We start from the raw sequence: 11,853 nt of genomic DNA, 5'->3' as shown, positions 1-11,853 counted from the left end.
TGGTGGTGGAGACGCCACTGTGGGCTACGAGTGCGGCAGCAAGCAGTGCGACGAGTGGGTTCCAGGCGGGGTACGACGTGGGTGGAAGCAACGGCGGACACTGAGGTCCGGGGGTGTTTCAGAAGCGTCACGCGCGGGATCTGGGGACAGTCGGCGTGCTACTTGAACGCGTGCGAGTGGTTGTACGAGGACGAGAACGAGTATAGTGTTGGCATTTGCTAGCTCTATTGAGGTTATTGACGAATCTCTTAATAAAATTGGAACGAACGCACGAGGCGGGCGTTCCGGCAGGGGGAGATCAAGTGGATCTCTGACGGCCAGTACTGTGTTGAGACTACGAAGCTCACGAGCGACCTCGCAGCGTGAGTATACGACCTGCCCAGCGGTTCGGGCAAGATAAGAGGACCGGTACATGGTGGTCATACAGGGGCATCAATTGGGGCGGTACGAGCTATTTGGAGAGTGTATCAGCGACGAAGGCATCGCCCATGACGACTTTGACTTCCACTCGCACGATGACGGCCTCCAGGTCCGGCAAGTCGAAGCGCATCACTCGGCGCAAGACCAAGGATTTGCTGGTCCAGACAGACGATGACGACGAGGCGGGCCAGAGCGAAGCTGATGAGCACGGTGCACAACAACGAACGGCACGTGAAGAAGTGCTGCGGGAGGACGCTGAGACGAGGAGCGGCAGCGCACGACACGTGGAGGTGGCACCGGTGACTACAAGCAGCACCTCAGCAATCCCGACGGCAACGGAGCGTACGGCGGTGAGCTGTACGGCGACGGTTACACCTTCAACGACGACGGGGACAACGACGGCGACTACGCCTGAGCTGGCGTCTATGGCGACGACCATGCGGCAGTTGGCAGCGATGGTAGCGCGCCTGCAACCACCGACGCCGAACGATGAGACACACGGGCGACGATCTGCAACGCGTGGGCGGCAACGTCGTGATAACGAGACGAGGGCGACACCAGGAGCGCCTGGAGACGAGAGCAGCTCGTCTGAGTCGAGCAGCAGATCCAGCGAGAGCAGTTGGAGCAGTAACAGTGACGGTGGCGACGACTCGAGTGATAGCTCGGACGACGACGTCAGCGAACGGCGCCGACGTAACGAGCGACGTGGACAACGAGCGCGTCGTGAGCGGCATTCACGACGAAAGAATGTCAAGGATCTGGAGCTTCCAACCTACACGCCATCGCCGAAGGTATCGGTCTCGACGTGGATCGACCGTGTAGATTTGGCCCTCCAAGGAGCTGAAGAGTCGGGACGAGGAAAGTGGTCGGACAATGCACTCTACTATATCCTAGGCAACAAACTGATGGAGGACGCCGCCAAGTGGTGGGTCAACATGAACAGGAGGCTACCTACAAGGAAGAGGAAGTGGTCGAACCTCAAGAAGGCTCTGCTACGCCGCTACGGCGAACGCAAGGACAAGTCAGCGGCAGAGTGGCGAGTGAGCATGCGGCCGATGATGCCTGGAGAAACGTATGTAGATTTTGCGGCTGGCCTGCGCGATGTCATCGGCCGTAACAATGTGCATGAGCGCGTCCTGCTCGCGCAATTTTATCGATGTCTTGATAAGACTACGCGGAAGCTCGTCCGGCAAGAACCAAGGCCAAAGACACTGGAAGAGGCCGTGGACAAGGCCACCGAGATCGACGACCCGATGGATAACGTCGCCCAAGGGGTGTTGAACAGCGGCTTGCCATGGGCCATGGCACCGAGGCCGTACTTGATACCGATGGCTGGAACGACGGGTCAAACGATACCTGGGATCGGAGGTATGGGCCTGCCGGCCGAAATGCTGAGCAACGTGAGCACGAATGAGGGAATAATGGCTAGGAGGGACATGGAGCATGTGGCGCTCTTTACGAATCCTCAAGGTGTCTATAACAAGGCCACTGGTACGTGGGATCCGCCTCCGGGACACGTCTGGAACGGGAAGTACTGGTACGAGCCTCGCAAGTCGGACAGGAAGCGAACGGCTGCGAAGGTGGTGACGAGCGCCAAAGCGTCGGACAAGAGAGCTGTCAGGTATCGGACTAAGAACGAGATGGACGAGTCCAGTGGCGACGAGGCCGATGTCAAACCGCGTAAGAAGTTCAAAGCGGCAGTCAAACAGGCTGGTGGAGACAAGCGACAAGTGGCGTCGAGGACGACGGAAGAGGAGCGTCCGAACGGCAGGTCAAGCGGCACGAGCCGTCCGAACAGCGGAGTGTGTTTTCACTGCGGTCAGTCAGGCCACTGGGCAACGCAATGCCCGAACGAACCGAAGTGTTTTGCGTGTCACCAGCCTGGTCACTACGCACGAGCATGCACCGACGCTGATGCGAAGGCGCAGAACGATGCCTATTTGGAGCAGCGTGGGCGTAAGCCACGTCCAGCGGCGGAAAACGAGTAGCGGGCGCGATTGAGGGGTATGGCGCCCGGTGAGAGGTGAAAAACCCCGGCTGGAAGAGCTGACGGCGGATGGTAACGATGAACGGAAGCAGGTGAAGGTTGTTCCAGCGACCGACACGATGAGGACGAGGAGAACTGAGCAGGCAACGACTGTTCGGCCGGTGAACGGAAGAGACGATGTACGGAACAGAGAGGCGCCACGCGCGGCAGACTCTGGCGAGATGAGCAAGACGAGGGCGGCAAATGCCGACGAGATCGAGGAACGCAGGGCGAGGAGAGGTGTCCCTGTGCGCACGATGACGGGAGCGGTACGCCTGTGCAACGACGGCGCGACTTCGGTCGTGGAGATGATGAAGAAGGAGGCAGAGGCGAAGGATGCAGCGCGAGCTGCTATCTACGTAGCCACGGTACGTCCAGCGATGGCAGCTGCGCGATACGTGCGAGCTGACCACCAGCATGAGCAACGAGACAAGGATGAAGTGACACGGAGGGTGAACGATGGACGTCTGCCTGGAGAAGGCGCAGACCCTCTTGGTGCTGGAGAAGGCGCGCAGCCAAGTGCGTCGGCGGCGGCAACCGTGGACGAGATGACGATGAGCAGCCCTTGCATGTTGACATCGGTGCCACACGCAATGGTGGCGGTGATGATCACGAGTACGAAGACGGACGTGTCGGTGACGACGGACGTGGACGCGACGTCGAATGAGAACACGGCAGTGCAGGCGAACGAGTCGCTGGCGGCGACTGTGGGCACGACGGAGTCGGGCGTGAGGAAGACGAGCACGGTGCTCAAGATGCGCCCGAACAGGAGGAACAGTTCGTGCGTAGTGATGCGGGCGAGTATGACGAGGGGTCCGCTCACCGCAACGAGTGCGAGTACGGCGTCAATGAAGAACGTTGGCGTAGCGGACGATGCGCACGAGAAGCTCGCCGAAGATGCGAACGGGGAGAAGATGATGGCAGACGACGCCTCGATGGAGAAGGACAGGGCGGAGCCAGTCCCGGTGACGAGAAGCCGCGCAGCAAAAGCGTGCTTGGTGGTGACCAGCGCGAGTGCACCAGCGTCCACGATAACGATGAGAACAGGGGAGTCGGTGGAGGCAGCGCCCGCGACGATGCACGAGACCGCGGTGAACGATCCGAACGGCGACGTGGCCACGGACGGCGGCGCGACGAGCGAGGCGAGCGGTGAATCGGGCGGCAATGCCTACGAGCGTGTCGAAGTTGAGCAAGCACGTGTTGCACGACGGGAGGCTCGCCAACAAATGAAACGGGAGCTTGCAAGGTTCGGATTGCCCGCAAACGAAGTGCGGAGCGTGAGAGAGTGGCGGAGCAGCAGCGCATGAGTGCCGAGCGACTGGCGGAGCGGCGGCGTGTGGCCGACGACGCCATGAAGGAGCTCGACGAACGCAAGCAACAGCGTGCGCATGACGAAGCCGAGGGACGAGTGCGGCAGCAAGTCAAGCCTGCACGAGTCAGCCTCGTGCAGCATCGCGATGACCAAGTTGAGCGACGGCCAGTTCGTGGCGAAATCGTGGAGTACATTGGAGCGGATGACGGGCTCCCCACCGCGATCATGGAAGTGTCGGGCGCGAGGAGACACGTGAAGTTCGACAGTGGAGCGAGGTACACGGTGGCAGGCACAGATTGGATGCAATACGGCGATCGAGTTGAGCGAGTAGCCCCTGTCGACTATGTAGAAGGCATTGGCGGCTTTTTGTTGGACATAGTGGGTGTGTGGGAGTTCCACATGCGCAGTGTCTTTGGTGAAATCATTCGTGTGGAGGCATGTATTGTGTCCGGATGCACGGACGAGTTCCTCCTTGGCGTTGACTTCATGCGTGATCATGGGGCAACTATGGATTTCGATAGGAACGAAATTCGCTACACTACGGAGGGCCGGATAGTGGTCATCCCGTTTAGGACGAGCGGCGACGGTAATGGAGCACGAGTGGCTGCTGTGCGAATAGTGCGAAGAACTGAAATTGATGCATGTGCAGTGACACCGGTCGAGGTGGCAGAAGTGGCGAATGATGATGAAGTAGGCGTCTTCCTGCCTACGAAGTACACCGGCGCGGTGATGTTGGCGGCGACCGTCACGAAGGTCAAGAACGGCAAAGCGATAGTGCCGGCGGTGAACGCAAAGAACGCGCAGGCGCGATTACCAGCAAGGCAAGAGTTGGGTCAGTGGGTACCGCTAGATAGCAGCATAGAGCTATTGCAAATGAACGGAGAATTGCGGCGTGAGCGGATCCACGAGTGAGTGGTTGAACGGATTAAGCGGTAGTGATGAGCCGCTGGAGGACGACACGAACGTGAACATTGGCACCAAGGACGACGCGAGCAGAAAGTTAATAGTGCGGCTGTTGCGTGTGTACCGCCAGCTGACGGCAGACACTGGCGATTGTCCACCTGCCACGGTGCTCAGCACGGAACACCATATTGATACGGGTGACGCAGCGCCCGTTATGCTCAAGAGACGGCGTCAGGCGCAAGCGGAGGATTCGGTGATCGAGTCCAGTGTAAAAAAGATGTTAGCTGCTGGTGTAATTGAAGAAGGCGACGGAGTGTGGGGTTTTCCCGTCGTATTGGTTCGTAAGAAGGATGGCGAGGTACGGTTTTGTGTAGACTATCGTGCGCTCAACAAGATTACGAAGAAAGATGTGTATCCACTTCCGCGAATCGATGAGACTCTCGAGGCACTGGGTGGCGCCTTATTGTTCAGCACTTTGGACCTAAAAGCTGGATATTGGCAGATTCGAGTTGCTGAGAAAGACAAAGCGAAGACGGCCTTCACAACGAAGCAAGGGTTGTATCAGTTCGTGCGAATGCCATTTGGACTAACTAATGCACCGTCTACATTTCAGCGAATGATGAACAATGTACTACGAGGGCTGACATGGACTACGTGTTTAGTTTATCTGGACGATATCGTGGTTTATACACGTGGAGGAATTGAGAGACACATTTTGGAGTTGGCTTGCGTGTTTGAGAGACTTGCGGCGGCAGGACTTAAATTGAAGCTTAAAAAGTGTGTGTTTGCGGCACGACGGATGGAATACCTTGGTCACGAACTGAGCGCAGATGGCGTACGACCCTTGGATAGGATCGTAAGTGCGGTGCGAGATTTCCCACAACCACGAGAAGTTGTTGAAGTGAAGCGCTTCGTGCACTTAGCGGGGTATTACCGCCGCTTCATTGAGGGGTTTGGCGGTATCATGGCGCCTATGACCAAACTGTTACGAAAGGGAGTGCAATGGGAATGGACAAGCGCACAACAGACGGCGTTCGAGCACGTGAAGTAGGTACTGACGACTCGGCCTCTTTTGATTTATCCCGATTTCTCTCTGCCCTTTCGACTAGTAACCGACGCAAGCAAGGTGGGGCTCGGTGCATGCCTCATGCAAGATCGCGGGATTGGATGGCAACCAGTTGCGTACGCAAGCAAGGTGAATAGCGTGACAGAGGCGAATTATGGGATCACTGAGCTAGAATGTCTAGCAGTGGTCTGGTCTATGAAATTGTTCAGGCCATATTTGTACGGTCGACGATTTACTATCATCACGGACCATTCGGCGTTGAAATGGATCATGACGAGTCCAGACCTGACGGGAAAGCTACACCGGTGGGCGTTGACTATGCAGGAGTTTGATTTCGATGTGCAATATCGGCCGGGAGCGACGAACGTGGTCGCTGATGCATTGTCGCGAGCACCGACAACTGCTACGGTGTTAGCAGCGATTGGAAGACGGCGAAAGGCCAAGCGGCGAGCGGCCGCAGCATCAGCAGGCACCGCGGACAAAATAGCGAAAAGCACGGATAAGGCGGTCGACTCTGCCCGGGACGAGCACCAGACTGAACAAGTAACGGCGGAGCCGCGAGACAGTGAGAAGACGGCGAGAATGAAGAACAGCCGCGGCGACCTGCTCGACGTGCACGACGGAGGTGCAGTGCGCGGGCGACCCCAGCCACGAGGGCTTGTATCTGAAGCAGGCGGCGGACAGCCACTTGAGGGCGGTGACGACGGCCAGCGCGAGGACGATGACCAGCGTGTCGACGAGGAGCACTGCGGAGACAGCGGCCAGCGCGGAGACGACGACCGACACGAAGCTGATGCAGTGGTGATCGTGTACGGCGGCGACTCCAAACTGCGCGACGCGGACGACGAGCGTGACCAGTTACCACGACGGAGGCGAGTGACGTGGGCTAGCAATGTGGTCGGTGGTAACGAGAGCGACGGGCAGCAGAACTATGATGCAGCAACACGGCGTGATGACAAAGGACGGCATACGGGTGGGGTGACGCTGAGCAAGCCATCGCAGTGGCGACTGCAACACAACCATCATCCGGGACGACGAAACAGCGCAAGCACGGCTCCGTCGAGTCAAACGCGAAACGCGAGACGGTGGAGGCAGCAACGTTGACGACGGCGAGGACTCCGAGGACTCGAGACGAGAGGCACTGAAGAGAACGCCGGCGGAATCGCGGGAAGTGCAGTTCATGGTGGCCGACGAGAAGGCGGTCTTGAACGCGAACGCCGCGCCGAGCAGTGAGGCGACGAAGGGAGCACGCGGAATACCGCGGCGCGCAGAACGCAGCATAGACACGACCACGACTGGTGTTCGGCAGGACGTGGGGGCACGGACAGCGATATCCGGGCACCACGAGCAGCGACGGATGCGACGAACGGCACGGAGGTGATGAGCGGCACGACGATGACGAGCGGCACAAGGCCGCACATGGCCAAGACGGACGACGGTGGTGCCGTACAACGAAGCGGACGACGGCAGCAAATGACGACGACGCCACGGAATATGACAGGAGATGAAGCACCACGAGTAGGACCCATACTTGGCGGTGACGGCGTTGCAACCAAGACATCGACGGCGATGCATGCCAACGAACGGCAGGTGACGTCAGTGAACGAGAACAACGAGCAGCGCGTGGGCGTGCAGACACTCCAGCTGACGGACGAGAACATCGTGACAGCACAGAAACGGAGTAGGCTAGTGCAGCGACTGGTGAGCGCGGGCGAGTACAAGAGCATGAAGATTGAGACACGGCACGGCTTGGTGCTGATCAACACCGCGAATGGACGACGTGTGGTGTTACCACCGGAGCTATGGGCGATTGTCTTTAAGGAGAGCCACGATTCCGTGTGGGCAGGGCACTTGAGAGCTCCCCTACCCACGCACGGATCGCCCAAGTATATTAGTGGCCAGGGCTACTCCAAGAGGTGAAACAATGGGTACGCGGCTGTCAGGAGTGCGGAAGCAGGAAAGCGAGGCCACGTGAGATAGTGCCTCCGCTCCGAAGTATCAGAGGCGGCGACGTAGGCGACCGGTGGGCGCTGGATGTTGCAGGGCCTTTGCCGATGAGTGATGGCGGTCAGCGCTACGTGATTGCGGCACTGGAGTACGTGACGCGCTACGCTGTGGCCGTGACGGTGAAGCAGCATACGGCCGAGAACGTGGCCGAGTTCCTGATGAAGCACGTGGTCCTCAAGTTCGGACCTTTTCGCGAGTTGTTGACAGATGGGACTCCAGAATTGACGGGCAAGGTGATCGAGGAGCTGGTTATCCTGCTCCAGGCGCAGCAGATCAACCCGGTGCCGTACAGGCCTCAGATGATCGGATTAGTTGAGCGGTTCCATAGGACATGGAAGGATTGCGTTGCGACATACATGAATGAGGACGCGCAGCGAGACTGGGATGTATGGGTGGACTTTGCGGTCTATGCGTATAATTCTGGACAGCATTCGACAGTCAGACTGTCACCGAACGAGCTCATGATGGGCAGAAGATTGAGAAGCCCTAACGAGTTAATGAGAAGTACGAGTGTTAGCGAGGCCGGTGAGGTGATGGCATACCACCGACAGTTGTTGGCGGCGATGGAAAGCGGCAGACGGTGTGCAGAGGTGGCTAGGACGCGCGAGCAAGAGCGACAAGCCAAGTATTACAACAGGAAAGTGCGGAATAGACGGACGATCAGTTCCGGAGATCGTGTTTGGATGTTTAAGCCTCCACGTGGGCCTAAGGCGTCTAAATTCGTACATCAATGGTTAGGCCCGATGCGTGTGGTCGAGCCAGTGGGATACGACAACTACTTGGTTGAGCGCGAGGACGTGACGGGTGAGCCGGAGCGGCACATTGTGCACGTGTCGTTCCTGGTATCTTACCACTACCCGGTGGTATCATTACAGCGGACGGCGGCAGATATCGAGATACAGCTGAACTACGAGAATGCAGTCGGACGGCGGGCGGATGGTGCGACACCAGAGACAACTGCTCCAGCAGCGGCGGCTCCTGTCCAGACAGCGATTGCGGCAATCGGCAAGAAGCGACGTGAACGACCAATGGCGAGTCCGAAGGTGCGGTGGAGATCGCACGAGCTCTTGGTGGAACTTCGGAGACGACGACGCAGGAATCGAGCAGGCCAATATGTGCTCGAGTATGAGCTCAGGCCTGTGCGAACAACGGAGCAGCGACGACGAAACCCGCGTGCAAATGATCGAAGTCGATGGGTATCAGTCGAGGAGTACGACGCGTTGTTTCAAGCCGACAGAGTCGTGGAAGACTCTGGGGTGGATGAAGGCGTGTAACAGTGGAGGTCTACGGGTGGGCCTTCAGCAGGCACATGTACGAGATGGACGTCATGTGCGTGGTGAACGCGACGTGCTTGACGAACGCGACGTGCGCGAAGAGTGCAGCGAGCACGACGACCAGAGAGCGAGTTTGTTGGGGATGCGTTGCGGGAACGCTGAGGAGAATCAGACGTGCGAATGGCACGATCGGAGGACGCGCATTGGTGGAGAGCGCGGCCGCCGTGCAGCCGAGCGCGTTGAAGTACCTCCATGCGGTCGGTTGAGTAAACGTGCGGACGAGTGAGGGTGACGGCGTAGTGAGCGCCCCACTTGCGAATTGGACGGGCGACGGCGTAGTGAGCGCTCCACTTGCGAATTGGACGGGCGACGGCGTAGTGAGCGCTCCACTTGCGAATTGGACGGGCGAAGGCGTAGTGAGCGCTCCACTTACGAATTGGACGAGCGACGGCGAAGTGAGCGCCCTACTTACAAATCGGACGAGTCGAGGTGAAGGATCACTTCTGAATCGGACAAGGGAGGGCGACAGCGAAGTGAGCGCCCCTCTTACGGATTGGACGAGGTGGAGAGAGAGCTCCCCGAGTCGAGAGTAACTGAGAACGAGTGTGGTGGTGGAGACGCCACTGTGGGCTACGAGTGCGGCAGCAAGCAGTGCGACGAGTGGGTTCCAGGCGGGGTACGATGTGGGTAGAAGCAACGGCGGACACTGAGGTCCGGGGGTGTTTCAGAAGCGTCACGCGCGGGATCTGGGGACAGTCGGCGTGCTACTTGAACGCGTGCGAGTGGTTGTACGAGGATGAGAACGAGTATAGTGTTGGCATTTGCTAGCTCTATTGAGGTTATTGACGAATCTCTTAATAAAATTGGAATGAACGCACGAGGCGGGCGTTCCGGCAGGGGGAGATCAAGTGGATCTCTGACGGCCAGTACTGTGTTGAGACTACGAAGCTCACGAGCGACCTCGCAGCGTGAGTATACGACCTGCCCAGCGGTTCGGGCAAGATAAGAGGACCGGCACAACTTATTCCCGCAGTTAGGGATATTTCACCATCTACCGGGTATCCCGGTGGGTTTATACCCGGTCCCAGTAAAAGACCCAGTCTTTGACCAGAAAATGCCGAACATGGAAAGTGTTCTAGTATATTATTTAGTGTTATTACTGACTTTACTATATTTTGTGCCAAAATGCTTTCCCTTCACGATTAAGCGCACCGTCTAGCAATATCTGGACTCCGACTTCGCACCTTCGCCTGACCTCCCTGAAGATGGCATTTCCTCGGCCGATGAGCGCATTCCTAAGCGCCGCGAGACGTGTACCGTCGCCAACACAACGACATTAAAGAAGAGGAAGACATCTTCCGCGAAGGGCAAACTACCTGCGACTAGCCTCATTCCGACTATGCCCTCGTCACCTCCAGTATCTCCGGTGTCTGGTCTCGGTGTGCTCTTGTCGGTTCGGCATTCGCGGGAAGAAGGTACTATCGACGATGTGTGAGATCTCGTTCACACGTTGGATCAGCCCTGCGTAAAGGAAACCCCTTGGAAGCCCTCTGTATGACAATATCAAGCACTAGCTAGGCCGAGCAGCCCTGCGTAGTAGTGGAGTACTCGTAATAGTATTACAACTACTACCCCTTGTTACGGTAATACTATTGTGGTTTGCAGATATTTTTTCGCGGCTTAGATCGATCTCTGAGATAAAATAATTCGAAGACATAAAAATGCGAGACGGTAGTAAATCGACCTCCAGGCGTAGGTAAGTCGCACCACCTCTTCCTACTTAACATAACGGGCGCATCGTTGGTTCTTAGGACACCGAGGTAGCGTCGCCGGCTACTGCTGCTCCGGTACGGCTCTGTTGGACGTGTTTAACGGCTCGTTAGCTTCGTCTGTGAGTGCACTAGCGACTCCTGTATCGCTGGGCTTTCCGATTGTCTGTCGCGCGAGCAGCTCCCGCCATGTAAGACCACATGTTGATACTACGCTACCATATTACTTTAGGAAAAGCGTTTCGTATGAACTGCTGTAGCTCCTCTAGATAAAATGTAGGGTGGACTTTCACGTACTTTCGAACACGGGTTACCACGTCGTTCGGCCAACGCGACGAGCGATTAGTTCGATCTCCTTCATCAACCACACCATCGGTCAAAACAACTTGTACCAACGTTGCAGTGTTCGCACGTTAGGCCCAAATATATCGCTAACATACTGCATACATATTCCATACACATGCATAAGAAAAACGGCTCGCCAACGGTAGTCGAGAGAGTACATGCTGCACTTGTGCAAGGTGAAGGTTTTCGGAAACTGCGGTGCTTCGACAGATCAGCAGCGCGATCTGCCGACCACTCGTCAAGTGTCCAGATGTAAGTGTCCAGTTGCATATTTTATATATATAAAGCGCGGCATTATAATCCGTACACAGCTATCGCGATTTAAAATAAATCGGCCCGAATGGCGTTTTTGGATCGGCAATTCGACCACAGATAGCGTAAATCGAGATCGAGATCGAGGCTGGTGAAAATAACTTGGTCGAGTTAGTGGCCATCTGTTTTTATATCGGGCACCAGATATTATACTGGTAACTCGGGCAAATCACTAGGTGAAAACGACAAACGCATTGCAAAGCATAATACTTACTGCTACTACTAATCCCTGGTTGTCACCCAGGTGACAACCAGGGTATGTATAGAATTGGGGTCGATGCGGCCATCTCATAGAACCCAGGAGCCTCCCTAGAACAATGCAGGCGTTGGTTGGATCGGTGCGCTCGCGCCCGCGCCGTTGTGGAACGACAGTGATACTCGAGCGACCCACGCCTGCCACAGCGGCAACCGACGGTGAC

Source organism: Phytophthora cinnamomi, assembly GCF_018691715.1.
Source record: "Phytophthora cinnamomi strain GKB4 chromosome Unknown Contig6, whole genome shotgun sequence".
Classification (NCBI taxonomy): Eukaryota; Oomycota; class Peronosporomycetes; order Peronosporales; family Peronosporaceae; genus Phytophthora; species Phytophthora cinnamomi.
This window is presented reverse-complemented; position numbering follows the sequence as displayed.